Here is a 26,735-nt window from a genome sequence, read left to right on the forward strand (position 1 = left end):
CCAGATTTGAACTCAAGTCTTCCTGACACTAAGCCCAGAGCTCTATCCACTGTACTGCCGTGTCTCGCCTTGGGTCATAGATCTTACATTCCAGATTCTTATGCAGTGTAGATCTTGACATAGTTCTAGGAAGATCTATAACATCATCTAGAAATGATACCCCCAGAAGATGTCACATTCATTGTAGACAAAATTTGCCATAGATTTGTCAAGAATTTCTCATTGCAAAATTCAGACATAAATGGAAGGAAGTAGGCCTAAATAACATCCATTATGAATATGAAATGAATACATTTAAGGAATTAGACCTGGTAGAGAGCCTGAAGAACCATGGACAGCGGTTTGCAGTACTGAACAGAAGGCAACAACAACAACAACAAAAAACAAACATTCCAAAGAAAAAGAAGAACAGGAAAGCAAAATGGCTATCTGATGAGGCTTTACAAATAAGAGAGGAAGGAAGGAAAGTGAAAGAAAAGGAGAAGGGGAAGGACATACCCAGCTGAATGCAGAATTCCAGAGAATAGCAAGGAGAGAAAAGTGGTTTTTTTAAATGAGTGATGCAAATAAATAGAAGAAAACAACAGAATGGGAAAGACAAGACATCTCTTCAAGAAAATTAGAGATATCAGGGGAATGTCTAATGCAAAAATGAACATGATAAAAGACAAAAAATGGTAGAGACTTAATTGAATTAGAAGAGATTAAGAAGAGGTGTCAAAAATACATAAAAGAAGTGTTCAAGAAAGACCTTAATATCACTAATAACCATGATGGTGTGGTTACTAGAGCCAGACATCTGGGAGGATGAAATCAAGTGGGCCTTAGGAAGCATTGCTTATTATAAGGCTGGTTATAGCCTTATATTCCATCTGAGCTACTTAAACTCTAAAACATGATGCTGTTTAAAGTGCTGCACTCAATGTGCCAGCAAATTTGGAAAACCCAACAGTGGACACTGGATTGAAAAAGATCAGTTTATGGCCCAATTCTAAAGATTTTTTTTCTCTGAAACTCCCTTGCAACCTCTGTAATCCAGTAAATGTCACCAATTTGGTCTGTAGTTCCTCTGCCTCTTTGAAAACCAGGCTGCTCTTCTGGTATTTCTCAGTTCACATGGTGCCTAGCTTGCAGAATTTTAAGCATGACCTTTTTGGCATGTAAAATGAGCACAATTGTTCAATAATTTGAACATTCCTTGGCATTGCCCTTCTTATAGCTTGCTTTGTATGTATTTGCTTGCATGTTGTCTCCCCCATTATATTGCACGCTCCTTAAGGTCAGGGGCTATCTTTTACCTATTTTTGTATCGCCAGTGTTTAGCACAGTGCTTGACATACAGCAGGCACTTAATAAATATTTATTGATTGATTCTCCTTTTTCCACCCATCCATATAGAGTGAAATGTATTTTGGTATTTTGTGTACTTTTAACTCCTCTTACCAGTTCAGGTGAGAGTGAGGCTCAATTTACACAAAAAAATGATATGTGTTTGGCCATTAAAACCTCATAATCAAATGCAAAAAGGCAGAAATATTAAATTCATCCTTTTCAGATCATTTTGCAATAAGAATTACATTTAATAAAGACTCATCGAAAGACAGATTTAAAATTAATTAATTAATGGAGCTTTCCTTAAAATGATAAGTAGCATCTATCTAAAAACCATCAGCAGGCATTATTTATAATGGGAATAAGCTAGAAGCTTTCCCAATAAGATGGAGGTGAAGCAAGGATGCTCATTTTCACTATTATTATTCAGTATTGTACCAGAAATATGAACTATAGCAATAACAAAAGAAAAAGAAATTAAAAGAATGATAATAGGCAATGAAGAAACAAAACTATCACTCTTTGTAGATGATATGATAGTATACTTAAAGAATCATACCTCATACCTAGAGAATCAACTAAAAAACTAGATGAAATAATTATAACTTTAGCAAAGTTGCAGGCTATAAAATGAACCCAGATAAATCATCAGCACTCCTGTATATGATTAATAAAGCCCAGCAGCAAGAGATAGATGAAAAAATTCTATTTCAATTAACTGTAGGCAATACAAAATACTTTGGAGTCTGCCTGTCAAGACAAACCCAGGAATTATATGAACTCAACAACAATACATGTTTCACACAAATAAAGTCACAACTAAATGATTAGAACAATATCAATTGCTCATGAGCTGGCTGAGCCAACATAAAAATGACAATTCAATGTAAATTAATTTACTTATTCAGTGCCATGCAATCAAACTACCAAAAACAGTTTATAGACCTAGAAAAAATAATAACAAAATTCATCTGGAAGAACAAAAGATCAAGAATATCAACAGAATTCATGAAAACAAATGTGAAGGAAGGTGGCCTAGTTGTACCAGATATCAAACTATATTATAAATGTAATGTAATCATCAAAATTATCTGGTATGGCTTAAGAAATAGAAAGTGGATCAGTGGAATAGATTAGGTACACAAGACTCAGTAGTAGATGACCATAGTAAACTAGTGTGTGATAAACCCAAAAGACTCCAGCTTTTGGGGCAAGAACTCACTATTTGACAAAAACGGCTGAGAAAACTGGAAAACTGTATAGCAGAAACTATGTATAAATCAACATCTTCTGGTTTGTCTTTCATTCTTGAAGAGGACTATGACATCAGGAAGATGATGCCATGACTTGCAAGTCAATTGTATTTAAATGAGGGAGGGCTGTGCAAAGTCACCAGCTTCACTTTCTCCTCTGGAGTCTTCTGGGTCCAGTTGCGAGATATAGATCAGGACAAATGGAGATGGCTCAGGAGACCTTGGTCTTTTTAAGCATTCTCACTTTGACTGAGGCCATGCCCATTCAGTGATTAGGGCTATTTAAAAAATGAACCAAGAGATGGCCCCTTTAATCCAAAAAAAAAAATCAAATTGGGAGAGGAAGACCCTCAGGATTTCTGGCCAAAAGAGAAACAATTGCTATTTACATTCACTCTAAATTCAGTTTCTGAGGTACTACAGTCAGGATCATACACAATTGAGCAGCAAACACATTGAAGGAATGCAGAGTTTGTCTCATATCCCAAGAATAACTTAGTCAGCAAAGCTGAATATAATGCTAATTGGCCTTTAATGAAATGAAGAGTGGATTTCCAAACACCCCTGATAGTAGGGGAAAAATAGATAATCCATTAACTGATTTGATTTTTAAAGAAAAAGAGAAATGAAATTACTGGTGTCAAAAATAAAAAGAATAGATACACCAAAAAAGGAATAAAACAGATTATTAAAACTAATTTGCTCAACAACTTAAATTAAATGGATGAATACTTACAAAACTATGAAACAGTTAGGTAAACAGACCAAAAAATTGAGAAGTCGTATAACCCAACCTTAGAAAAAGAAAGTGAACAAACCATAAGTGAATTCCCAAAGAAAAAGCCCTCAGGACCAGATGGATTTACAAGTGAATTTTATCAAATATTCAAAGATCAACTCATTCCAACACTAGATCAACTGGTTACAACAATAGCAAAAGAAGGGACTCTGCCAAATTCTTTCCATAACATAAATATAATCTGCACCCCTAAACCAGGGAGAGGCAAAACAGAAAAAGAAAGCTATATAGATACACCATCCTTAATGAATATCAACACAAAATTTTAAATAAAAGTTCACCAAAGAGGGTATAGAACAGAATTTTAAAAGATTATACATTATGTCTAGTTTTAATGTATATCAGGAATGCAAGGATGATTCAATATTAGGAAAACTATAAACCTAATAGTCCATATCAAGGGTCCACAAACATATCTTGTGGGTTAAATCTGGCATGTCACCTGTTTTTGTATGACCTGTGAGCTAAAAATGATTTTTTACATTTTAAATAAAATTTAATTGGAAGACAACTATGTTCATTTGTTTACATATTATCTATGGCTACTTTGATTCTACAAATGAAGAGTTGAGTAAATGAGACAGAGACCATATGTAGTATAGCTCTCTCATCTCTTTGCTCTCATGCTCAATGCACTACAAATTCAAGTGATGCAGTTATAACTTGACAATGTTTCAAATGTCATACATATCACCATGCTGCAATAATTTTTAAAAACCAACTCGTACCAATTGTGTCAAGGCAAGAAGATGGGGAAAGTTTTATTACATTTTTTTAAACTTAGCTCCTAGATTTAAAATTTTCTAAATTAGTGCTACCCTCAACACTATTATCAAACACCAAATGGTTTTAGAAATTAGCTGTTGCTGTAAACTTTATAATATTTCCCAAATTCAACTGAAGTAATAAAGCAAAACAGTACTTATATAATAAATTTATATTGCAGTAAAGTCAATTTAATGACGTGAATGTTGTTTGAATCACAAGTAATTCCAAGCTGCTTTATATATTTACCATGCTCTCAAAAGTTAAAACAAGCAAAGTCTCTATTGCCATAAATTTATTGTGGTTATGTTTTCAGCAGATATATTTTCAGTTCCAGCAGCATTTTTCATATCTCAATGCAAGTGCAAAATTTTTTCCATATTTCACAATCCATTTAATTGTACAGTTGACGAGTTTCCACCTCATCTTCATTTGAAACTGATCAATCTACAATCTAATGACATACTAAAAGGCAGGTAGCAGGAGAAGAATCTAATAGAATTCTATAAATGTCTTGTAAGTGAATAGACTCAATTAAAATCACATTCTCATTGATATCAGTATTTTATAGTACCTGCCCATATGAAAAGATATTGAAAAGATCAAACATATAAAATCTCAGTGCTTACTTGACAGATGAGCATTTGCAATTGATTTTGATGACAGGGAACACTAACTTTGAACTCTAATTAGAAGAAAATTTATTCCATAAAAAAAAAATCCATTCTTCTCATTGGTAGATTGGTATTGAAAAAATTTTGTATTTTATATTATCATTGTTATTGTATTTTGAATTTCATCAATAGAAAATTCATGAAAATTTATTTTCTCTCTTTTTCTATAAATGTCTACATAATATCCTTGATTTTGCCTCTTGACTCACAAAACATAAAATATTTACTATCTTATCTTTTACACAAAAAGTTTGCCAACTCCTGGACTACATTAACAAGAGCAATAAAACTATGTGACTCTACAAAATAAATAGGGAGAAAAAAACTTGACAAAATTAGATAAAGCATAGGAATAAATGGAGCTTTCCTTAATATGGTAAATGGTATCTATATAAAACCAAATGCTAGTATCATTCGTAATAGAGATAAGCTAGAGACCTTTCCAATAAGATGAGGAGTAAAGAAAAATGGGCAACTAGGTGGCGCAGGGGGTAGAGCTCTGGCCTTGGAGTCAGGAGGACCAGAGTGCAAATCCAGCCTCAGACACTTGACAGTTACTAGCTGTGTGACCCTGAGCAACTCACTTAACCCCATTGCCTAGCCAAAAAAAAGAAAAAAAAAGAGTAAAGAAAAGATATGTATTATTTGATATAGGTATAAAAATAAGACAAGAAAAATAAATTGAAAGAGGAAACAATTTAATGATTTTTTTATTTGAAACAAGAAGCTTATTTAAACAACAAGATGTTTGACTTGAAGGGAAAACTATCTAGAATCAATTTTTTATAGTAATTTATCCCTACTGAGAGACAGAGATTGCCCTACATGTAACAGCTACATACAAAAAAGTTATAAAATCGTCCTTGGTTTTACAATGATAAAAGAAAAACATTGAAATTATCCAATCAAACAAGGTATGGAAGAATTTTTTTGTGGGTTTTTTTTTTTGTTGTTGTTGTTGTTGTTAAACTGTGAGAGCAAAATAACTTACTGGAATATAAAGATAAAAGTTGAATGAGCATGCCACTAATGGAGAAAAGGGATATTTTCACAGAACCAGTTTGTTTCTCCCCCCCCCATCTCCATTTGATGTTGATCATAACACACCATTGGCCATTTAGTCAAAAAAAAAAACGCGCATTATGCCTGTGCACATACATCAGTTACTATATGTACAATAAAGGAATGAGGGAAGGGAATCAAAGAAGAGAGAAAACTATGCTGCAGCAGTCAGGATGTAGATGAACCAAATCTTGGTTTTCTAATTGTGAATGTATTGTTTTCCTTGGGAGCACAGTTCTGGAGTGGAGTTGCATGTTCTCTTTTTAGTAAGCGCCTCCTGTCTGCTGCTGGAATAAATCAATTGTATCTTCATCCTCCATTTCCAACTGTGCAGGTGTGTCTGTTTCATTGATTGGTTGCCCATCAAATCAGAATCTGATCTGCCTCATTGACAAACCCTGTCGTTCACGATAGGTTTTCGTTAGTTTACTAAGTGGTGTGTGCCTCTTAATCTTAAATTGCACCACCGAACTACCTTGCCCTGCCACTTTCAAATTAATGTGGTCGTTGACACCTTCTTTCGGCTTTTCGTCGGCCATGGCGAGTCCGGGGTTCTCCTCAGCCGACGCTTCACGAAAGAGGCACCAGAATGGTCCGCTCCAAGGGAACAGGGGGAGAAGCAGTAGCGGCAGGAGCAGGAGCAGGAGGAGGACGAGGAGGAAGATGTTGATGGTGATGGTGAGGAAAAGGAGGAGGAGAAGGAGGAAGAGGAGGAGGAGGAGGAGGAGGAGGAGGAGGTACTGAGCCAATTTAATGTTTTTAACAGAGGAAATGATTGTTTACATTGAGAACATTAAGTAGAATGCTGAAGTTATTGTTTCAATAAATAATTTTAAAATAACCAGCAAATTTGCAGAATATTAAATAAATCTACATAAATAAATATTATTCTGTATATATTTTTTAAAAAACTCAGCAGGAAGAAATATAGAGATTCCACTTAAAAATAAAAACAGAATGCAGAAAATATTGAAAGTCTGCCTACATAGATACAAACAGGAATTTTATGAATAGAACCACAAAACATTCTGTACAGAAATAAAGACTAATTTAATATAGATATATAAATACAGATAAAAAATAAAGATAAAGTCTGAATACAGAATTATTAATTGCTCATGGATAGATTCAGTAAGTATATCAAAATGACAATAATATCCTGAATTCAAATCTGGATTCAGACTCTTGATACCTACTAGCTATGTGACCATGGGCAAGTCACAACCCTGATTGCCTCACCAAAACAAAACAAAACAAAGCAGAACAAGAGGACAATAATATTTAAATTAATGTACTAAGTCAGTATTATATTGATCAAACCACCAAGGATTAGTTTACAGAAATATGCATAATTTTATATACATAGTTTATAGAAGTATACCTACATTTAGTAAAATAATAATGAAAGTTGTTGCCCGCAACCAGATAGTACACCAAATGGAAAGGCATGAAATAAGACATGAAGTGGGCCAGGAGGAGCAGAAAAACTGACTCAGTTTATTTTTCTGAGGGTACAGGATATATAGAGAAAATCCATCCTAACTTCAGAGTCCTCCCCATGAGACACTCCCAAAACATCTGCTAAGGATGTGATAACATACATTTCCTCCTTATCAGAGTTCCTAGATAAAGTTGTAAATTCCAAGGCTTTTTCCTGGTGCCTGTATAGAGGAGTGAATATGTAAATCTAAGGTTCAAAGAGTGAGAAGGAATGTCTCAGGAACCTCCTAACAGGGAGAGATTGGAGAGCCGTGCTTCTTAATTATTGAGACCTTTGGGTGAAAGCCTGGGCAAAGGTCAAACTCTGTCCTGGATCTTAAACCCATACCAGACTCTTAAGATTGGCCCTCTACAGAAAGTCATCTTGAGAAACAAGAGAAATAATGAAAAAAATAGAATGAGAGTGTCTAGTAGTATCAGATCTCAAGCTATATGATAAAACAGTAGTTACCAAATGTATTTAGTACTGGTTAAACATTAAGAGGACAATCAGAGAAATAGATTGACTACAACACAGGGAAGAAAACAAACTTAGTAGCCTGGTATTTGATAATCTAAAAGACTCCACCTATTGGTCTATAGACTGAACTAGTCAACAAAAACCACTAGGAAAACCATACAGCAGTCTAACAGAAATTAGATGTAGACCAATGCTTCAAACCATACCAAGAAAATCTAAATGGATACATGACCTAGATTTAAAAAATGATCACACAATTAAAAAGAAAATTAGAGGAGTAAGAAAAATATTTCCTTTTGGAACTATGTTTAGGAGAAGAGTCGAAGATCAAACAAGGTAGTAGAAAGAATTAAGAAGATAAAATAGACAATTTTTATCATATAAAATTTAAAACTTTATATAAACATGAATTAAAATTAAATGGAAAACAGTTAACTACAAAAAAAATCTTTGCATAAAGTTTCTCTGATGAAAGTCTCATTTCTTAGATATATAAGGAGCTGATTCAAATTTAAAAGAACAAAAGTCATTATCCAGTTGACAAATGGCCTAATGATAAGAAGGTAGTTTTCAAAGAAATAAGTCCAAGCTATCAATATACATATTTAAAAGGTGCTCCCAATCACTAACAATTAGAAAATTACAAATTAAAGCAAATCTGAGGTTCCAACTCACACATATCACATTGGCAAAGCTGGCTAAAGGGGAAAAAAAAGGAAAATAACAAAGACTGGAAGGTACTTAGAATCAGTAAAGTCATTCTGAAAAGCAATTTGGAATTATGCCTAAACTTGGGAATACTAAACTAGGAATACCTTTTGACCTAGTGATACTATCACTAGGCCTATACCCCAACAAGATTAAAGAAAAGGAAAAGAGACCCACCTTCACACCAAAAACATTTATAGCAGCTCTTTTTATAACGTTAAAGAGCTGGAAACAATGAATAGCCTATGGTGGTATATGAATGTAATGGTAGTTGAAACATGTCCTATAGCAAGGAATTATCTCATCCAATGACTACACAACATTTGAAAATGCACTCGTTGGGATGAATACTTTTAGTAAATGATTTGAATTTGAGGACACTCTGCTACTGAATATTAGAAGGGAAAGTATGATCTCTGATTTGGGAGGGGAGATGTTTTTGTCATTTGGTTCTTGTTATATTTTTTCCAGATCCACGGGTATTCATGGTATTTTTAGCAGCATAAATTGACACTTAAAAGTTATTCTAGTGACAGGGATGCTCAAGACGCAAACCCAGAAGAGAATGATTCTAAAATATCTGCAACAAAGCTACAAAGTGAAATAAAACCTGGACATAAATTCAATTAGAATTCCTGAAAGAGATGAAGCAAGAGTTTTTATTTATTTATTTATTTTAAGCAAGAGTTTTAAAGAGAACTAATAGATGGAAATGAGAACATTTTAGGGAAAAGTACTGGGAAAAATGAATTATGGAAGAACCAACAGAAAAGGAAATTAACACCTTTGCACAAGAAGAAACAAACTCCCTGAAAATTTGAATGGACAAATTAGAAGCTAATGAATCCATGAGCCACAAGAAATATAAAACAAAGTCAAAAGACTGAGAAAAAATAGAAGAAAATGCATAAAATCTCATAGTAAAAACAACAGACTTGGAAAACATATTGGGGAGAAAAAAATAAGCATCATTGGACTACTCAAATGTCATGTCTAAAAAAAAAGAACATAAACATCACATTCTAAGAATTCCAGGTAGGATACTGAAATTAACCAGCCCAACAGAGAAGTATTAAGAAGCCTGAGACTTAAGTCCAAAGGGAATCTTGGATTTGGAAATTGGGCCTGGACTCTGCAACAGTTGAGCTAAGGTATGAATTTAATTCCTTTCCCATACCCAGAGACTGAAGTAGTATGAGGGAAAAGTGGGGGTATATGCCTCCTACATATCGTGGAGTATGTTTGTATATTTGTTTTTATACCTTTCAATTAAATATTTCTGCCTAAAAGCTAATCTGTTAGTGACTGAATGGATTTAGGATACAGGGGATTTACTTCATATAACTATCAAGTAGGAGTTGGAGCCAATGGCAGAGAGTCTAGATTTCCAAACATCCTTGAAGGTACCAAAAAAACCTGGTGGCAGAAGGGTGAAATGTAACACACTTGGCCTTCATGCAGGGGGGGCCATGGTAGTCATTGTTTTATCTAAGGTCTTATCTGGGTTAAAATTGGGCCATTCACATTTTCAAGGACCCCTAGAAAGATTCTCTACCCAGGACTTTAGATTTTAAATTACTTGGACTACCAGATCCTACAGAAATTGGATAATATATTTTTTAGGATGTAAATGTATAGTCAATTATTTTCCCAGTGTATATTCCTTCACAAGTCAATTCCATTGGTGTAATTTTGTGAACTTGTCATTTGTTATGTTTGACTATTTAAATACTGATACTTTTTGTATTGTTAAATTCCATATAAGTATTGATATGATAATATATTCTGCATTACTGATTCCTGTATTAATTCTGATATTAGATTTAATGTGATAAATCTGAAATCACTAGATTGTTATTATCAAGTAGAAATATTCATATTATTCTTTTGCATTTAAATAGATCAAGATTGCTCACCTTTTGTGAAAGCAAATTGCACTACAAGTTTTTAGGGTGGGAATATCTGTGCCTAAAAGGTACAACTTGCAAGCATTTTGGGGGGAATTATTTCTCTGACCCTGCTTGACTCCTTTAACCTCTGTTTGTCTAAGTTTCCTCAACTGTAAAATGAGGATAACAATAGTACCTACCTCCTAGGGTTATTGTAAGTATCAAATGAGATAATTTATTAAAAGCACTTAGCACAGGGGCAGAGCCAAGATAGCTAAGAAAAGGCAAGAACTCACCTGAGCTCTGGTAATTCCCCTCCAAATACCTTTAAAATAATGCCTCCAAACAAATTCTGGAGCGACAGAACCCACAAAAGGATGAAGAGAACAATTTTCTGGCCCAAAACAACTTAAAAGGTGGGTAGGAAAGGTCGGTCACACCAGAGTGAGAGTAAAGCACAGTCCAGTGCAAGGCACACCAGCACAGGCCTCAGAAAACCAGGAGTAGGCCTTGGGAATGACTGAATCAGCAGTGGCAGTGACTGTTTCCATATCTCTTAGTCCACTGATGGTAAGGGGGTCAGACAACTGATCAGAAAGAGATTACAAAAGTCTCTTTGCTGGTGTGTGGAGGGTGGGGCAGGACTCTGTTGCATTGCCCATACTTGGATCTGGCAGTCCCAGGGCAGAGGAGCACTAGCCCACCAGAACTTGAGGCCACAGGGGAGCAGACACCCAAGTCACAGTTCCAGGGCAGAAAAGAGTGCTTGTGGTCACTCACAGACCAGAGCACAGGCCAAGAAAGTAGTAAACACTTTTCCTTAGATCATATTACCTTGGAAAAAGTGAAAACTTACAAATCCCTAAAAGTATCTTTGAAAAGAGCTGGACTAAAACCCTAAAGCTCGGGAAAGTGTGCCATCCTTTCAGGAAGCAGAGCCCATTTTAGCAAAGAGTTTAAATCAAGGAATAGGCTGTAAAATGAGCAAACAACAGAAAATTTGTGACTATGGGGTTACTACAATGAAAAGGAGATCAAAACACATACTCATAAGAAGACAACAATGTCAAAACTAATACATACAAAGCCTCAAAAGTAATTAATTTGTCTCAGGCCATGGCAGAGCTCAAAAAGGATTTTTAAAATCAAGTAAAAGAGATAGAGGAAAAATTGAGAAGAGAAATGAGAGTGATGGAAGAAAATCATGGAAAAAAAAGTCAGTAGCTTGGTAAAGGAGACACAAAAAATACTGAAGAAAACAACACCTTAAAAAACAGACTAGGCCAAGTGGTAAAAGAGGTACAAAAATCCAATGAGGAGAAAAATGCTGTGAAAAAAAAGAATTGGCTAAATGGAAAAGGAGGTACACAAAAGCTAACTGAAGAAAATAATTCTTTAAAAAGAAGAACTGGGCAGTGGAAGCTGATGACTCCACAAGACATCAAGAAACAATAAAACAAAATAAGAGGAATGAAAGAATGAAAATATAGAAGAAAATGTGAAATTTCTCATTGGAAAAATAATTGACCTGGTAAATAGATCAAGGAGAGGTAATTCGAGAATTATTGGACTACCTATAACCCATGATCAAAAAAAAAAGCTATTGAACACAACATTTCAAGAAATTATTAAGGAAAACTGCCCTAATATACTAAGGATTAAAGGGTAACATTGAAACTGAAAAAAAAAATCCACTGATCACAGCCTGAAAGAGAACCCAAAATAAAAACTCTCAGAAATATTATAGCCAAAGAACAAGTTGCAGTATATGAATATAACGGAATACTATTGTTCCATAAGAAATGGTGAGCAAGCAGACTTCAGAAATACCTGGAAAGACTTACATGAACTGATGCTGAATAAAGTGAGCATAACCAGGAGAACATTGTACACAGTAACAGCAACGTTATGCAATGAACAAATTTGACAGACAGTACCAGATGGACTCACAAGTGAATTCTGCCAAATATACAAACATATGTTTATGTGCTTGTGTGTGTATTACTTTACAGCCATGAAAGGAGCTACTGTAAATATTTTTGTACATATATATATATATATATATATATACATACATATGTATGTATGTATGTGTGTATATATATATATATGTGTGTGTGTATATATGTACGTATACACATATATATCTCCTTTTCCTCTTTTATCTCTTTGGCATACTGGCCTAGTAGCGATGTCGCTGGGTCAAAAGTTACACACAGTTTAATAGATTTATTTTTTCATTCTAATTTAGTATTTTATTTTTTCCCAGTTACATGTAAAAACAATTTTTACCATTCATTTTTAAAACTTTGAGTTCCAAATTCTCTCCTTCCTTCCCTCCCCCTCCCTGAAAAGGCAAGCAATTCCATATAAGTTATACATGTGTAGTCATGCAAAGCATATCCATAATAGTCATGTTGTAAAAGAAAACAGAAAAAAACTCAAGAAAAATAAAGTTTAAAAAAAAGTATGCTTCAATCTATATTCAGACACCATCAGTTCTTTCTCTGGGGGATGGATGGCACCCTTTATCATAATTCCTTCAGAGTTGTCTTGGATCATGATATTGTTTAGAATAGCTAAATCATTCACTGCTGATCATCTTACAATATTGCTGTTACTTTGTAGACAGAATATTTTACTTTGCATCAGCCCATGTAAGTCTTTCCAGGTTTTTCTGAGAGAATCCTGCTCATCATTTCTTACAGTACTACAGTATTCCATCATAATCACATACCACAACTTGTTCAGCTATTCTCCAATTGATGGGAATCCCTTTAATTACTAATTATTTGCCCCCAGGAAAGATCTGCTATAAATATTTTCCACATATAGGTCCTTTTCCTTTTTTTTTTTTATCTCTTTTGGTATACAAGCCTAGTAATAGTATTGCTAGATCAAAGAGTATGCACGCTTTTATGGCCCTTTGGGCATAGTTCCAAATTGCTCTATAGAATGGTTGAATTAGTTCACAACTCCACTAACAATGCATTAAAGTTTAATTTTTCCCACATTCCCTTCAACATTTGTCATCTACCCTTTATGTCCTATTAGCCAGTTTAATGGGTATGATGCAGTATAAAAATATGTCTATAAATAGCTTTGATTACTTCATCTGAAAACCGATTATATGTTTTGATGATTTATCTGTTGGGGGAAGGCTCTTATTTTTATAAATTTAACTAAGTTCTGTATTTGTTTGAGAACTAAGGGCTTCATCAGAGAAACTTGCTTCAAAATATTTTCAGTTCCCATTGCTAACTCTATTTCCCTCCATCCTCTTCCCACCATTTATCCTATTCTCTCTCTTCTTTCACCTGTCCCTCCTCAAAAATGTTTTGCTTCTGATTATTCCCTCCGCCAGTCTTCCCTCCCTTCTATCACCCTCTTCTTCTCTTATCCCCTTCCCCTCCTACACTCCTGTAGGGTATGATACATTTCTACAGTGAATTGAGTGTGTATGTTATTCCCTCTTTGAGCCAATTCTGATGAGAGTAAGGTTCACTCACTCCCCCTTACCTCCCCATTCTTTCCTTCCACTGTAAAAGCTTTTTCTTGGCTGTTTTATGTGAGATAATTTACCCCATTCTGCCTCTCCCTTTCTCTTTCTCCCGATACATTTCTCTTTCATCCTTTAATTTTGTTTTTTAGATATCATCCCTGTGCTCTTTGACTATATATATGCTCCTTTTAACTACCTTAATAATAAGAAAGGTCTTGTGAGTTACAAATATCATCTTCCCATGTAGGAATGTAAATGGTTTAAAATTAGTAAGTCTATTACGATTTTCCTTTCTTGTTTACCTTTTTATGCTCTGATCCTTTCATCAAGAATGCTTGAAAATCCTCTATCTTATTGAAAATCCATTTTTCCCCTCTGAAGGATTATACTGAGTTTTGCTGGGTAGGTGATTCTTGGTTGTAATGCTAGCTCCTTCGCCCTTCGGAATATTCCAAGCCCTCCAATCTTTTAATGTAGAAGCTGCTAAATTTTGTGTTATCCTTTTTGTGTTTCCACAATACTTGAATTGTTTCTCTCTGGCTGCTTGCAATATTTTCTTCTTGACCTGGGAACTCTGGAATTTGGCTATAATATTCCTAGGAATTTTCATTTGGGATCTCTTTCAGCAGGTGATCAGTGGATTCTCTCAATTTCTGTTTTACCCTCTGGTTCTAGAATATTAGGGCAGTTTCCCTCAATAATTTCTTGAAAAATCATGGGTAGGCTTTTTTTTTTATCATGGCTTTCAGAAAGTCTAATAATTTTTAAATTATCTTTCCTAGATCTATTTTCCAGGTCAGTTGTTTTTCCAATGAGATATTTCATATTGTGTTCTATTTTTTCATTCATTTTCTTTTGTATTCTTGTTTCTGCATGCTAATTTTTAAGGAATTATTTTCTTTAATGAGCTTTTGGGCTTCCTTTTCCATCTGGCCAATTTTGCTTTTTAAGACATTCTTTCCCTCATTCGGTTTTTTGGACCTCTTTTACCATTTGGCCTAGTCTGGTTTTTTAAGATGTTATTTTCTTCAGTATTTTTTGTATCTCCTTTACCAAGCTATTGACTCATTTTTCATAATTTTCTTGAATCACTATCATTTTTCTTCCCAGTTTTTCCTCTACTTCTCTTACTTGATTTTCAGGATCCTTTTTGAGTTATTCCATGGTCTGAGACCAATTCGTATTTGTCTTGGAGGCTTTGGATGTAGGAGCTTTGACTTTCTTGTCTTCTGATTGTGTTTTGAGCTTCCTTGTCACTGTAGTAACTTTCATTAGTCAGAGATTTTATTTTACTTGTTTGCTCATTTCCCAGGCAATTACTTGACTTCTAAGTCTTTGTTAAAATAGGACTCTGCTTCCAGGGTAGAGGGTGCGCTGTCCCAAGTTTCAGGGGCTTTGTGCAGCTATTTTCAGAGATACTTCTAGGGACCTGTAAGTTTTCAGTTCTTCCAAGGTGGTATGATCAAAGGAGAGTGCTCACTACTCTCCTAACCTGTCTGGTCTGTGAGCAACCACAAGCATTCTCTTCTGCCCTGGAATTGTGAGGAGGATTCTCCCTACACCACTGCTGCCTCAAGCTATGTTGTACTACTATTCCTCCTCACCCTGGGACTGCCACCCAGGACTGTGACCCAGATCCAAGTATGGGCAAAGTAACAGAGTCCTGCCTCAGTGCTAGCAAAAAGGCCCCTGTAATCTCCTTCTGACCAGTTGTTTGACCCCCTTACTGTCTGTGAGCTGCTCCAGAAGCAGTCACTGTTGATGCCAATGCTGCTTCAGGTACTCCTAGGGCCTGCTCCAGGTTTGCTGGGGCCAGGGCTGTGCTGGCACAGCCTGCACTGGACTGTGGTCCACTCTCATCCAGGTGCAACAGACTCTTTCTGCTGACCTTCCAAGTTGTCTTTGGCATCTGTGGGCTTAGAGGTCCAGAAATTGTTACTGCTGCAACTGATTCAGTTGCCCTGAGGCCTGCTCCAAGTTTGCTGGGGCTCACTCTCTCACCCTGGTGCAACAGATCGTTCCTTCTTACCTTCCAATTTGTTTCACTCTGTCTTTTGTGGGTTCTGCTGCTCTAGAATTTGTTTAGATTAGTTTTTGAAAGGTATTTGGGCAGGGAAGCTAGGTGGCGGAATAGATAGAGCACCGGCCCTGAAGTCAGGAGGACCTGAGTTCAAATCCCGTCTCAGACCAAACACTTGACATTTGCTAGCTGTGTGACTCTGGGCAAGTCACTTAACCCAATTGCCTAACCAAAAACAAATAAATAAATACAGGTACTTGGAGAGGTTTGGGGGAGAGCTCAGGAGAGTCACTTCCTTTACTCTGCCATCTTGGCTCTGCCTCCCAGTTTAACAGCTTTTTGAGAATAGTTCAAAATTGCTTTCCAGAATTGCTGAATCACTTCACAGTTGCACTCTATCTATATCTGTAGGTATGAAATGTGTGTATGTGTGTATGTATGTATTTCTACTTCACACTCTGGAAGGATTACAACTACTAATATTACTGTATATTAAAAGCATATTGAAATCAGATAAAAAATCAGTTTCTAATCAGTGGAATTTTTGAAGGGGATTTATTTTAAGTTTGTCATGTATTTACTTGTTTAAAGTTTTTCAAATTATTCTCAATGTGCCAGGTCTTATACCTAAAATACAATAGATTCTATATAAAACTTTAATCCTTAACTCAAATTTAATCCTTAACTCCAAAAGGGAGAGAAGGAAGGAAGGAAGGAAAGGAAGGAAAGGAGGGAGGGAGGAGAGAGGGAGGGAGGAGAAAATAAAGGAAAGAAGGGAAAAAGGAAGAAAGGAGGGAAGGAAAGAACAAAAAAGAAAGAAGGAAAGGAAATAAAAAGGATCATAAGAGAATTTTTAATTTTAGTAATTGGCCTCAATACCACCATTTACTTTTAAAAACAAATAATGTTAATTTAGCTGAGACCTCAAACTTTAGATAAAAGAATTTCTGGTTCAGCTTTATTAACTGTATTTATGGTGAGCATTTCCTGTCACTAGCTGTATCTGTAGTATTATTGGTTAGTCTGTAATTTCTAGTTAAATTTCCAAGTATTTGCTGATGAATTTACTGTTTTACCTGATAGTGGTACTTCCCCAGCTTCATCTTTTCTTTGATGCATAAATATTTACTGTTGTTCAGTTGCGTCCAACTCTCTGTTTTGAGGTTTTCTTGCCAAAGATATTAGACTTGCCATTTCCTTCTCCAGTTCATTTTATAGACGAGGAAACTGAGACAAACATGGTTAAATAACTTGCTCAGGATCACAAGAGGAAGTGTCTGAGGTCAGATTTGAACTCAGATCTTCCTGATTCTAGGCCCAGTGACCTATTCATTGCACCATCTTACCTTCCCCTTTTGTCTTCTATAAAAATTATAATTGTAGCCATCCTGCTGACATAAATTAAGCCTACAAAAGAGTTTTGAAAGTGCTGCTCTTGGCTCAATTTTTTTTTTATACCATAAGCCTGTGATGAGCATATAATGATTATTTTTCCCTCTGATCTCTGCATGTTGATTGTTTTGATAAGTAACAGTATCTATCAATGAATCTTTGGACAAATGGAAGAAAGAAAGGAAGGAAGGAAGGAAGGAAGGAAGGAAGGAAGGAAGGAAGGAAGGAAGGAAGGAAGGAAGGAAGGAAGGAAAGAAGGAAAAGATGAAAAAGGAAGAAAGAAAGCAAATTCTCTCCTTTTCTCTTTATTTTGACTCCTTGGTGAAATAATTCAACTCTACACTGTCATCCTCTCTTGTATACCTAGCCTTCATTGTCATATCACCAATTATGAAAACATCCAAGCCTCAGTCTTGATTCACTTGATTCACTCCCACCATTTCTCACCTTCACTCTTACACACGTGCAGTTGAACAAAGATCGAGAAAATATGGCAGGGTCTACTATAAATTTACATTATAGTAATAGTAACTCAACTGAGCCCTCACTACTGCTAGACAATCCTATTATACCTCCCTTATCAGCTCACTATCTCACAATCCAAGGCAGTTCTTCCAAACCTTTAACCTCCCTCCTCAAACTTCACATGGTTCCCTTTGTTATTACTCTCCCAGTTGAGGACATTGCTTTATATTTTACAGGAAAAAATAATGAGGCCATTCACCATGAATTCCTTCTCCCTTCTTCCTCAGCTCTTGTCACTCAGATGCCTTTTGCCACTGTCTCCTTCACTCCTATCTCACATGATGGACTAGACTAATTCCTTACCAAAGCTAACTCTTACTTTTTCAAGTGATCTTATTTCTATCCTTTCTCATGTTATCCCCATTCTTTCACTTATTTTCCATCTCTCCCTCTCTATTGGCTCATCTCCTACTGCCTACATATATACCCATCTCTCCGCTATCCTAGAAAAACCCTCACTCGATCTTTCCATTCCCACTATCGTCATATATGTCTTCTGTCTTTTGTGGCTAAACTTCCTGAAAAGTACAACTAAAATAGGTGTCTCCATTTTCTCCCTGCTCATTCTCCTTTAAATTCCTTACAATGTATCTTCTGACCTTAGCATTCCACTGAAACTGTGCTCTCCAAAGTTACTAATGATCTTTTCTTCTCGACTTCCTGCAGCTTTTGGCACTGTTGATCACTCTCTTCTCCTTGGTACTGTCTTCTCTCTAGGGAAAACACTCTCTTCTGGTTTTGTTCCTCACTGTCTAACTGTTTCTTCTTTGTCCCCTTTGCTGGCTCTTCCTGTAGATCACATCCTCTTACTCTAGGTATCCCTAATGGTTTGTCCTGGATCCTCTTCTCTCTGTACATTATTTCTTTTGGTGATGCCATGGATTTAATAACCATCTCTAAGCTGATGACTCTCAAATCCACCTTTCCTGCCCCAATCTGTCTTCTGACTTCCAATTTCAAATCTCCAGTTGTCTTTCAGACACCTCACACTGGATATCTAGTAGACATCTGAACCTTAATATGTCCAAAACAGAAGTCATTATTTTTCCTTCTAAACCTCCTCCTACCTTGCCTATTATGTTAGATGGCAACACCATCTTCCTAGTCCCTCAGGCTGGCAATTTAGGAATCAGCCTGCATTCCTTACTCTCTTTCACTCTCTATGTTTAAGCTGTTGTCAAGGCCTGTTGACTTCAATTTTAAAAGATTTGTCTAATATGCTTCCTTCTCTCCTCTGACACCACCACCACTCTAATGCAATCCCTCATTATCTCATGCCTTGACTATAAGCAATTGGCAGCTGATGGATCTGCCTGCCTCAAATCTCTATTCAGCCATTAAAGTGATTTTTCTAAAATACAGGTTTGATGATGTCATTTACCTACTCAAAACTCCAGTGGCTTCCTATTGCCTCCAGGAACAAAATACAAAATGATCTGATTGTCATTCAATGCCCTTCATAACCTAGCCCCCTTCTACATTTCCAGTCTTCTTAACAACTTACTCTGCAAGCACATCCAGTGACACAGATTTCCTGGTTGTTCCACAAATAAGGCACCCTATCTCTTGGCTTCAGGAATTCTCTCTTACTGTCCCCCATGCCTGGAATACTCTCACTCTTCCACTCTGACTATTGACCTTCCTGGCTTCCTTTAAGTTCCAACTAAAATCCCCCCTTCTATAGGAAGCCTTTCCTAATCTCTCTTAATTCTATTGATAAGAGGGTATGTGTGTGAGACAATTACGTTGGTATGATCTCAAAATAAGAATAGAACAGTAAGAAATAGGGATGTACTGGGAGAGGGGAGAAGGGAGAATGGGGGGAAATATCTCACATAAGAGTAATGCAAGGAAGAGTTTTTACATTGGAGGGGGAAATAAGGTCAGGAAATGCTGGAACTTTACTCTCATCTAAACTGGTTCAAGGAGGGAAGAATATAGAAACAAACACAATAGGGTAGAAAATTCATCTTACCCCAAAGGGAAGTAGGAGGGGAATGGACTAAGACAAAAGAGGGGGATAGTGATAAGAAAGAGCATAGATTAAGGGAGGCAGTGGTCAGAATCAAAACAGACTTTTGAGAAGAAGACAGGGTAAAAAATAGAGAAAAATAAGTAGAAGAGACTAGGATAGAGGGAAATTCAGTCAGCAATCATAACTGTAAATGTGAATGGAAACAACTCACTTATAAAATTTAATAGGATAGCAGAATGGATTAGAAACCAGAATCCAAAAATATGTCATTTACAAGTAATTCATTTGCAACATAAAGATATACAGTGTTGAAGGGGCTGTATCAGAATCTATCATGCCTTACCTGAAGAATAAAAGTCAATGGTAGCAACTGTGATCTCAGACAAAACAAAAGCAAAAGTGAATCTAATTAAAAGGGATATTCAGGGAAACTACATTTTGCTAAAGGGTACCATAGACAATGAATATCAATATTGAACATATATACACTAAATGACACAGAACTTAAACACTTGAAGGAAATGTTAAATGAATTACAAGAAGAAAGAGATAGTAAAACTATATTAGTGGGGGCCCTCAATTTATCCCTCTCATGCCTAGATCAATCTAACCATTAAATAAATGTGAACGAAGATAATGAAGTGAATATAACTTAGAAAAATTAGATGTGATAGACCCCTGGGGAATATTGAGTCAAGTAGAAAAATGTATGCCTTATTCTCAGTTGTAATTGCATCTTTACAAAAATTGACCATGTATTAGGGCACAAAGACTTCATATGAAAATGCAGAAAATCAGAAACTTTAAATGCACTCTTTTTTGCCCATAATGTAATAAAAATCATATTCAACCAAGTACTTATGAAACATAGATTAAAAATTAGTGAAAAATGAAATAATCTAATTATAAAGAATGAGTGGGTCAAAGAATCATAGAAATATTTAATTACTTCACTAAAGATAATCACAACAAATGATACAACATTCCAAAATTTGTGGCATGTAGTCAAAGTGATAACTCAGTAGAAATTTTATATCTATAAACATTTACATCAATAAAAGAAAGAGTAGGGCAATAATTGGACATATAGCTAACAGCCTAGGAAAACAACAAATTTAAAATATCCAAAGTAAAAATCCTGAAAATCAAAAGACTGATTAATAAAATTAAAAGTTTAAAAAATACATTGAATTAGTAAGTAAAATTAGATGTCTTCGTAAAAAATAGATAAACCATTGGATACTTTGATTTAAAATAAAGAAAACTAAATTACCAGAATCAAAAATGAAAAAAAAAGGGAATGCACAACCAATGAAGATGAAATTAAAGCAATTATTAGGAGCTATTTTGTGCAATAAAACTGACAATGTGAATAAAATGGATGAATATTTACAAAAATGTCTAGTTTATTAGAAGAGGAAATAGAATACTTCAGTAACTCTCTCTTATGAAAAGAAATTGAACAAAGCATAAGTGAGCTTCCGGGGGTAGGGGGGGTTGTGAAAAAACAGGAGCAGATGGATTCGTGATCAAATTCAACCAAACATTAAGATAGCAAGTTATTCCAATATTATATGAATCCTTGGAAAATAGGTGAAGAAGGAGCCCTATTAAATTGTTCTATGACACAAATATAGTTTTGATACCTGAATGAGGGAGAGCAAAAGTAGAGAAAGAAAACTAGAGTCCAATTTCCCTATTTAATATTAATGCAAAAATTTTAAGTAAAAGACTAGTGAGGAGATTACATATATCACAAAGATCATACTAGTCCAGATTTAATCCCAGGAATGCAAGGATAGTTGAATGTTAGGCCAACTATAAGCTTAATTAATTATATCAATAGCAAAACAACAAAATCATGTGATTATATCAGTAGTTCAAGCAAAAGCTTTTGACAAAACATAATGCCCATTCCTACTAAAATCTCTAGAAAGCATAGAAACAAATCAAACTTTTCTTAAAATGATAATCCAAGTACAAGCATCATTTGTAATAGAAATACACTAGAAGCTTTTCCAGTAAGATCAGGAGTGAAGTATCCTGGCTGCTCCAGGCTGGTCCATTATCACCACTATTATTCAATATTGTACTAGAAATGCTAGCTATAGCAATGAGATGAGAAAAATAAATTGAAGCAATAAGCACAGGCAATGGGGAATGAAAACTATCACTTTTTGGATATGATACGATAGTATAACTAGAGAATCTTAGACAATCAATTTAAAAATTAATCAAAATAATTAACAACTTCAGGAAAATTGCAGTATATTAAATAAATCCACACAAATCGTCAGCATTTCTATGTGTTACCAACAAAACCTAGCAAGAAGAGATAGAAAGAGAAATTCCATTTAAAAATAACTCCAGACAAAACAAAATGCTTGCCAACACACACACATACACACACACAGAGGAACTATATAAATACCATTAGAAAATACTCTTCAAAAAAAATAAAGGCAAATCTAAATATAGAAGTATTAGTTGCTCATGAGTAAGCTGAGTCAATATATTAAAAATGACGGTATTACCTAAATTAATTTACTTATTTAGTACCAGACTGATCAAAATGCCAAAGAATTACTTTTTTGCAACTAGAAAAATTAATAACAGAATTCATTTGGAAGAATAAAAAGTTAAGAACATCAGGGAAATCAATGAAAAAAATGTGAAGGAAAGGGGACTTGCACTATTAGATCTCACACTATACTACAAAATAATAATCATCAAAACAATCTGATAATGGACAAGAAATAGAAGTATCCAGAAGCAAATGGACATAAACCCAAAGATGCAAGCTACTGGTGCAAGAACTTATTATTTAACTAAAACTTCTGGAAAAACTGGAAAGTATTCAGGAAGAAACTGGTCATTCAATCATGTCTGACTCTTCATGAGAACATAGAATGCCAGGCTCTTCTATCCCCCGCTATCTCTCAGAGTGTGTCCAAATTCATATTTGTGGTTTCTATGATACTATCAATCTATCTCATCCTCTGCCATCTCCTTTTTCCTTTTGCCTTAAATCTTTCCCAACATTAGGTTCTTTTCCATGAGTCCTGTCTTCTCATTATGTGGGTCACACAGCTAGTAAGTGTATGAGGTCATATTTGAACTTAGCTCTTTCTGACTTTAGGCCATGGCTTTATCCACTGTGCCACTTAGATGGCCCAGAAACTAGGCAATAAAACAACCCAAATCACATTCTAGAGTGCCAGAGCTAACAAAAGTTCAGGGTGAGAGAGAATTGTGGGAAGATGGAGCAGGTCAGAAAATTCCAAGCTCTCCAGATTTCTTCTTCAAATAAGATAAAATAATGTCTCAAGGCAAATGTAGAGTAGTAAAAATAAACAAGAGTTGGGGCAGAACAGTTGTATCCTTGGGACAACCAGAGAATTATCTGAGGTTGAAGTGTAAAATACCTCTAGGCTAGTTCTACTGAAACAGCAAGCAATGAGCCCTGGGGCTAGCTGGGTTGGGAGGTAGTCTTGGCCCCAACCACAGGAATTTTCATTTCCCAGACAGTGTGGGGAATTGGGCATCTAAGCAGGGGAAGATTGAGAGAACCTCTGCTTATAAGGGATGCCAGGCCCAGCTGTGCTGCCAAGATGCAGCCCTGAGCAAGAAGAAACCAGCATATGCCCAATGAATGCAGAAACAGCAGGGCAGGGATGGTGCTAGCTGTGGCACTCATAGGACAATGGAGTTCTTGGTTTCACTTCTAGTCCAGAAGGGAGAACTGAAGGAAGATCTGAGGCCAGAGATACCATCATCCATGCCCCAGGACTAGAAGTGACTACAACAACAAGCTGTTATAAATTAAAAAAAGAAAATGAGCAGTCAAAGGAGAAAGAACACAACAATAGAAAGTTACTATGGGAATAGAGAAGACCGGGGTTTGTCTTCAGAAGAAGATATTGAAGCAAAAAAAGCCTCTCCTGCCCAAAGAGTAATGTCAAATGGTCACCTCCCAAAAAGAATTCATAGAAGAACTTTTAAAAAGGCTTTAAAAATCAAATGAGAGAGACTGAGAAAAAAAATTTTAAATAAGAACAATCCAGGAAAAACAAGATTATGAAAAGAAAGTCAACCAATTAGAAGAGGAGATCCAGAACCTTAAGGAAGAAAACAACTCCTTAAAAATTACAATTGTGCAAGGGGAAGCCAGTAAAGCTATGAGACCAAAAAAATAACCCCCCAAAAATATAAAGAATGAAAAAATAGAAGAGAAAGTGAAACCTCTCGCAAAAAAACAACTAATCTGCAGAACATCAAGAAGAGAAAACATGAAAATAATCAAGCTACCTGAAAACTGCAATTAAAAAAAGAATCTTGATACAATAATACAAGAAAAATTAAAGAAAATTGTAGGTTAATTAATAAGAGGGCAAGATAGTGGGTAGAAGTAAAGTAGAGGAGTCAGAATGGAAAGGAAATAAGAGATATACACAAACATAAAATAAAGATCAGGAGTAGAATTTATTATGGAAAAAGCAGGCATAATAATCATGATCTCAGATAAAGTTAAAGCTAAAATAGGTTTAATCAAAAGAGAAAAATAGAGAAACTACACTATATATCAGACATATTAATCAATATTATTTTAAACTATTAAGAATAACTAGTTAGTATGAGGTTGAAATATTGCTGTGGCATAGGAAATGATGAGTGGGTAGACTTAGAAAAATATGGAAAAACTTTGACCTATGAAGGAAGATATTATCCACCCTCAGAGAAACAGGATGAACAAGTATCGTATGGTCTTACATAGATGCATATGAATGTACACATCTTTATATGATTGTGATTATAGATATTTAAGTATATGCATATGTATGTAAGTGCATGTATGTATATATGTAGAGAGATGTTTGTGTGCATGTGTATGGTGTATCTATTCTCAACTGTAACTTTCTTGGGGGAGGGGTGAGGAATGGACAGCACAGCAGAGAACAAAAGAAAATTTACAAGGAAGCAAAGAAAAGATGGATGGCTCAGGACACAGTGTGTAGTATTTATTATATAGATAGGCCTTCTTGAAATCAAAATTTATTGCTGTATATTTTGAATCCTCTCTTACATTCTGCTGTGCACATGGCAATGGTTTTTTTTCTTATTTTGCATTTAAGTTTCAGTTTTTAAGTTCATAATATACTTCTTATTTGAGTCTTAGTACTTAAGTTTAAAATAAATTAAGAAGAGAAAAAGAAAAAGAAGGTTCAGGGTGAGAGGTTTTTGTAGCCCAACAACTTAGAAGGTTGGAAAGAGATATCTGCAAGAGACTAGATGGTGGTAACAGAAATGGCAGCAGGTTCAGGAGCTCTCAAGGCAGAGATGATAAGGGGACCTGGCAATGGGTCACAAAGATGAGGGGATGAACTCTATGCTCACATTGCACTCAGGTCCAGATGCTGTGTAGCAACTCCATTGTTTATACTCACTTCTGGGTCATAGTTCAAGGGTGAAAAGAAGCACTTTCAGTCAAGAGGGAGCACAGAACCCTAGGAAATAGTATTGTTTCAGGTTCCAAGGGAGCAGGTACCCTGAGGAGCAGTATTGATTGAAATCCCAAAAGATCAGGGGCCTTTCCTGGATAAGGACCAGCATGCAGACCAGAAGGGAGTGATAAAAATCACCCCAGATCACACCACCTTAGGAGTACCAAAAATTTCTAAATTCCCAGAACATGCTGTGAAGACAGCAGTGCAGAAAAACCTAAAGCTGAAGACAGTACCCACTACCCATACTGAGAACAGAGCCCAACTTAAACATAAAATTTAAAATCAAGAAATAGAGTGGAAAAGAGGCACAAAAATTCACTGAAGAAAAGAACTCCTTAAAATGCAGAATTGGCCAGATGGGGGGAAAAGGAGGTAAACTAAAGAGGTCAATGAGACATCAAGAAACAATAAAACAGAGTCAAGAAAATGAAAAAAAATAGAAGAAAATGTGAAATATCTGACCTGAAAAATCACTAATATGGAAAGCAGATTAAAAGGAGATAATTTAAGAATTATTGGACTACCTGAAAGCCATGATCAAAGAAAGAGTTTAGACATCATATTTCAAGAAATTATCAAGGAAGACTGTCTTAATATCCTAGAACCAGAGGGTAAAACAGAAATCAAAAGAATCCACTGATCAATACTTGACAGAGATCCCAAAATGAAAACTCCCAGGAATATTATAGCCAAAGAGTTCAGAGCTCCCAGATCAAAGGAAAAATCTTCAAGTAGTCAGAAAGAAACCATTTAAATCCCATGGAGCCACAGTCAGAATCACACAAGATTTAGCAGCTACCACATTTAAGGAATGGAAGGCTTGAAATATGATATTATGGAAGGCAAGAGAACTGGGATTTTAAAAAAATTACCAATCCAGTAAAACTGAGTGTAGTCCTCCAAAGAAAAAAAATTTTTTTAATGAAATAGAATGCTTTGAATCATTCCTGATGAAGATCAGAGTGAAATAGAAAATGTGACTTTCAAAAATACAAGACTCAAGAAAAGCATAAAATGGTAAACAGCAAAAAGAAATAATAAGGAACTCAAGGTTAAACTCTTTACATTTCAATATGGGAAAATAATATATGTAACTTCTAAGAACTTTATCATTATTCAGGTAGCTAGCTATAGCAATAAGAGAAGAAAAAGAAATAGAAGGAATTAGATCAGGCAATGAGGGAACAAAACTATCACTCTTTGCTGGTGATATGATGATACACTTAGAGATCCCTAGAGAATCAACTAAAAACCTTCTAGAAACAATTAACAACTTCAGCAAAGTTGCAGGATATAAAATAAATCCACACAAACCATCAACATTAAAAGAAATTCCATTTAAAATAACTATAGACAATATAAAATATTTAGGAGC

The 26,735-nt window shown here is 35.4% G+C and overlaps 1 protein-coding gene and 1 pseudogene across 1 annotated transcript in view; both read right to left on the bottom strand.

The window, feature by feature from the left end:
• TRIM9 (tripartite motif containing 9) overlaps positions 1-26,735 on the bottom strand; it is a 147,094-nt gene that overhangs the window by 97,241 nt on the left and 23,118 nt on the right. The gene's annotated exons all lie outside the window — the stretch shown is intronic.
• LOC110211759 (small ubiquitin-related modifier 2 pseudogene) lies at positions 5,999-6,424 on the bottom strand (annotated as a pseudogene).

The sequence above is a fragment of the Phascolarctos cinereus genome, unplaced genomic scaffold, assembly GCF_003287225.1.
Source record: "Phascolarctos cinereus isolate Bilbo 61053 unplaced genomic scaffold, phaCin_HiC Scaffold_2;HRSCAF=192, whole genome shotgun sequence".
NCBI lineage: Eukaryota > Metazoa > Chordata > Mammalia > Diprotodontia > Phascolarctidae > Phascolarctos > Phascolarctos cinereus.